The following is a 5,640-nucleotide window of genomic DNA, read 5'->3' on the forward strand; positions in this document are numbered from 1 at the left end:
AGGGCACATCAGACTCTAAAACGCATTTTAGATCAACAGAAAGGGGGAGATCCTCAGGCCTCACCTCAAAGGAGGCTAAATAAAGCATTGTATGTCTAAAATTTTCTGAACAACTCTGCAGATGAGCCAGATCCTCCTATTTATAGACACTTTTTAAATAACAAAAAAAGCAAAACTGAAGGAACACCCCCCAGTCTTGGTTAAAAACTTAGAAACAGGACAAATAGAAGGACCATATAACCTCATAACATGGGGAAAAGGGTTTGCATGTTTCCACAGATGGAGGCCTCAAGTGGGTGCCAGCAAAGAACGTGAAGCCCCACTGTGCATCAAAACCTGCTGAAGCCTCCACAGCAGCCAGTGATCCTGAGAGAAGCCAGGAAGCAAGCACCCAGACCTGAACTGTGCAGAATCATTGAGAGAAAGTGACCAAGAGAAACAGTTCAAGAAAAGAATGGAGTTTCATTGTTTGCATGTTGTTTTTCTTCCTTTGTTTTAGCTTTTGTAGTGAAGCGCTCCCAGTGAATCAATCCAAGACAAACATCTGGGTTTCCTTAGCCAAGTCAGCAGGCTCCGACACCATCTGCTTATCTAACACAAGTCCTGACAAACCTTTTTCAACCTGTTTAGTAGGAATAACCTTTGCCAGAGGGTTTTGACAATGTCACCCTTGAAAGGTACTGGCCATACAATGATCATCATGCATCTCCAACTCCCAGCCAAAAACATCAAACTTACATTGACAATTTCAAAGCTGATCAATTTGATCTCCAAGAGCTTGAAATCTTAGGTTCAGAAACTATGAAAAGTTGTTATTTCTTTCATCTCATGGAAGGAGACAGTCCTCATTAAATGTTACCCCATATCACCCAGTTTATAGCAATGTGTCTTTTTGGTGTAATCAAACTAAACTTCTCACATATTTTGAGCCACACGCAAGTCGATTTAGCAAACTTCCAATACGATTTCCCAAGGGAATTTGGCTCATTTGTGGAGACAGAACATGGTAGGCATACCTTCATATATAGAAGGTGGCCCCTGTGCACTTGGACAACTTACCATAATAGCCCCCAGTGTTAAAGAGGTGGTCAAAAAGAAAAATAGAAAAATCAGATCCTCCACAGGACATCATTTTGAAAGTGACTTTCGCCAGTGGAACTCTGGCACGACAATTATCACAAGCATTTTTTTACCTCAGGTGAGCACCTCATTTGCTCTGAGACAGTTAAATCAGTTGGGATGTTGGCTCAGTAAAGAAGTAAATGCCACATCAATTGTAATTAGTGACTTGTTGACAGATGAAGAAGCAGTGAAACATGCCACTCTACAAAACAGAGCAGCCCTTGACTTCCTTTTACTGGCGCATGGGCATGGCTGTGAAGATTTTCAAGGATTGTGTTGCATGAATTTATCAGATCATTCTGTTTCTATTCATAAACAGTTGCGCAATTTGAAGGATTTAGCTAACTAAATTACTATAAGGGACCCAACCTGGCTAAACAGGTTGTTTGAAGGTTGGAGCTTTGCCTCTTGGCTAAAGGAACTCTGTAAAATAGGCTTGTTTATTCTATTAGTAATAGTTGTGTTATAAGTGTTTTTACCCTGCACACTCCAGTGTATAAGGAAAATAATGACCAAGACAGTTTCCAATATTTTTGTTCTTCAATGAAATGGGGGAGATGTTGGTGAAGGAATAGCAAAGACTTATGAATGCCTAGCAAGCAGTTCTGAAACAATAGATGAAATAGAGATGTTAGCAGTATTTGACACAGATGCTGAAAATAGTTATGTTAAGGTTTGAGACCTCTTCCTTTCTTTAATAAAACCAAATCCCACACATGCCGAAGAAGCAGCAGATATCCTGTCCCAAGCCTGGGAGGAAAGATCTCAAGATAAGGGTAAAGCCATAAAACATGGTAATTTAGTTGTTCCTATAGGTTGCATGCAAATATTAGGAAATTAGTATATTGTAATAGATTGGTTATTGGAATTTAGAATATTCATTATGGAATAATACTTATTGTACTGCAAATGGAAAATCCTTCTACTTCTCTCTTCTCTCTATTTCTCTTATCTTCTGTTTCTACTTCTCTCTTCTCTCCTCTCCTGTTCCTGCTTCTCCTCTCTTCCCTCCCAGCTCCTCCTCTCCACTCTTATTACCTCTACTCTCTAACTTTTCTCTAAGCTCTCTCTTATACCCACGCCCTATAATAAAATACAACCCTGAAGAACAGCAAATAATAAGCTCCTGAGTCTGTCCCATGACTGTCCAGAAACCCCCCGGTCCCACAGCCTGTCTGTCATTAAAGTGTGTCTGAAGGTGTTTTGCACTTAGTGAGTGCATTAAAAATGCCACTTCAGTCAGTGCTGAGCTTCAGTGACAAAAAAGCCACAAGCTGCTGTTGCTTTGAACGTGCACAACCAAAGTCCTGCCAAAACACAGCAGTGGTGATTTGCTGATGCTGTGTCTGGCTCTGCTGCTGTGGAAAGGTTATGGAGCAGCAAAAAAACAGCAACAAGACAGTGTCTTGCTTGGTGCAGAAAAGAGCAAGAAAGAGCAATTTATTGGAAGAAACCATTGCCTTAAGGCAGTTCATGGAAAACAAAATACAAACAGATCATCGGTCAGAGAAGGAGACACCTCTTGTCCCTGGCTTTCTCAGGGACCTTGCAAGTGTTTCTCTGGTATGATTTTTTCTTTTGTGTTTACAATAAAGAAGGAATCTAGCCTGGGAAAAATCCTGGCTAGAGGCTGAGAAAGTTTCATGGCCTGAGAAAAAGGCCTAGCTAAAATGTGCCTAGGTCTCCAGCAGTGTCCACAACTGGGACTGGCACCGGCTGTGGGGATTGGTTGTGGCTTTAGATCTTCCCAGAGCAGAGCAGCTGCTGGCTGCTGTAAAGTTGTTTCTTGTCAAGGCACGTCAGGCTCCAAAGGCAAGGAGCCCAAGGCTCTCCAGTCCCTGTTCAATCTCTCTGCCATAAAGTCCCGATGGAAGCAGGAGCAGCTCTCTGCTGCAAGAGGTCGAAGCTGCGGCTGGTGCAGAGTCTCCAGAGGCAGATGCTCCCTGGCCTTTCTTCTTCTGTTCTTTTCTTCTTCATCTTCCTCTTCTTCTTCTCTCGCGTGCTGGTAGTGGTGATGGTGATGGTGGTGGAGGAGGAGGACAGAGCAAAGAGAGAGAAGCAAGAGAGAGCTCCGAATACAATATGTGGATTTTTATTGAAAAATTACCCAATGAGCCAAAACCGTGAACCTGACGAATTTCTCCTTAATCTGTTACAATTCCGTAATACTAAAGTCTGCATATAACTTGTGCATGTGGCCTATCTGTTCTATGTGAAGAATATATAAAATATTCCTACTGTAATTTTATTTTGTCTAGAACTAAGTTTTTATTGTCTCAATGGAGCCACTATCTTATAGGAGATTCCACGGCTTTTACTTTTTTATGGTATTTAAAACACATTTCTACATGCTTCACACTAAGATGCAAACTTCTACTTCATATCTATGCTACTTAATATTTCTAATTCCTTATACTAAAACGTAGACCTTTATTTCATGTCTGTATGGTTTCCTGTATTTTAATTTCTCAAAATATTTTAAATTTAATTCTTGCATACTGTTCTCTTTCAGAGGGAGTCAGAGTGGCTTCTCTGTTCCACTCTCCAACAATCGGGAATGGAGACAGGGACTGAGAGTGGGGACTGGGAAAGGGACATTGGAATGCAAATTAAAACGGGAACAGGGAATAGGAATATGGGAATAGAACAGGAAATATGAAAATAGAAACTGGGGAGAAAATATGGGATAGAGATTTAGAATATGGGAGAGGAAACAGACATAGGGATAGAGAGACAGGATTGGGAAAGGGAATATGGGAAGGGGACTGGAAATATAGAAATGGAAATATGGGAATGTGCCTGAGATCAGGAATACAAGAAGGGGAACAGTAAAGGTAATATGGGACTGGGAATAAGTGAACAATAACAAGCAGAGAATACAGGACAGGGAATGATACTGGGAATGGGATCTGAACTGGGACAGAGGCAGGAATGGTGTGAGACGGGAATGGGCTGGGGGCAAGGGCAGTGACAGTGGGGAGAGGAGAATCCTGGACAGGGGACAGCGGGAGCTGGGTCAGGGGGAAACGGGGAGGGTGTCAGGGCAGGGGGTCCTTGATCAGCTGCCCCAGAACCTCCGTCAGCATCTCCCAGCGCAGCCAGAGCCGCTGGGCCTGGGGTGCCCAAAGCCTTGAGCAACCCTCAAGGAAACGTGAAGTCCCTAAAACAAAGGGTCCCCCACATCCTCTGGAAGATCCCCCTTTTTCTGCAGGCATGTCTTAGTTCAATGTCTTCATTTATACCCCAGTACTGGGTGTCTGGGAAGGACAAAGAGAAATGCAAAGAAAATCCAGGTCACCGGGAGCCAGCACGAAGCTTTTCCTGCACTCAGGGCACTCACAGGGCTTCTCTCAGTGGAGACTCCGTTGGTGTTTGGTCAAGTGAGAGCTCTGTGAGAAGCTCTTCCCACACTCGGGACACTCGTAGGGTCTCTCCCCGGTGTGGATGCGCTGGTGGGTGACGAGGTTGGAGTTTGTCTTGAATCCCTTCCCGCAGTCGTGGCAGGAGAAGGGCCTCTAATCCCAATGAGTGCGATAGTGCTTCAGAAGCCTTGAGCTGCTCTGAAACCTCTTCCTGCATTTATCACACTCGTAGGGTCTCTCCCCAGTGTGGATGAGTCGGTGGCTGATGAGGTTGGAGTTTTGATTGAAGCACTTCCCACAGTCGGGGCAGCAGAAGGGCCTCTCCCCTGTGTGAATGCGATAGTGCCGGAGGAGATCGAAGCTGGAGTGAAATCTCTTCCTGCATTTATCACACTCGTACGGCCTCACCCCATTGTGGAACCTGTGGTGAACAGTCAGGCTTGAGCTGTTCTTGAATCTCTTCCCACACTCCCCACACTCGTAGGGCCTTTCCCCAGTGTGGCTCCTCTGGTGCACAGTCAAATGTGAGCTGCGCTTGAATCTCTTCCCACACTCCCCACACGTGCACGGCCTCTCCCCTGTGTGGATTCTCTGGTGCACAATCAGGTGTGAGCTCTGGATGAATCTCTTCCCACACTCCCCACACTCATAGGGCCGTTCCCCCGTGTGGATTCTCCAGTGTCTGATCATGACCCATCTCCACCTGAAGCCCTTCCCACATTCTGAGCACTTGTGGGGTTTCTCCCCATGGTGATGCTGCTCAGGCAGCCCCAGCTCCAAGCTCCGGCCGCCTCCCCGGCCCGGGCTGGCTCTTTCCTGCTGGGATCCCCGGGCTGTGCGTTTGCAGCCCCTCCTGCTGCGGGATCTGCGGGGCTTTTCCTCCCCGTTGCATTCCTGCGCCGTGGAGCCGCTGCAAACGGCCTCTTGCCCGAGGCTGTGCCGCGGGGATTTGTCCTCCCTGCTGTCCGTGCTCAGCTCCTTGTCTGGGGGAGGAAGGACAAGGACAGGATAGGATTTGCCTCCGTGCCAGAGGGAAGGGCAGGGAGATCCCCCCAGGGCTGTGCTGCAGCCAGGGCCGTGCTGGGCTGGGAGATGGAGCAGGACACAGGGGGAAAGGGGCACTGACTTCCTCCTCACCTGCCTGCGGCTCCCAGGA

Source organism: Erithacus rubecula (assembly GCF_903797595.1).
Source record: "Erithacus rubecula genome assembly, contig: scaffold_193_arrow_ctg1, whole genome shotgun sequence".
In the NCBI taxonomy this organism is placed as follows: domain Eukaryota; kingdom Metazoa; phylum Chordata; class Aves; order Passeriformes; family Muscicapidae; genus Erithacus; species Erithacus rubecula.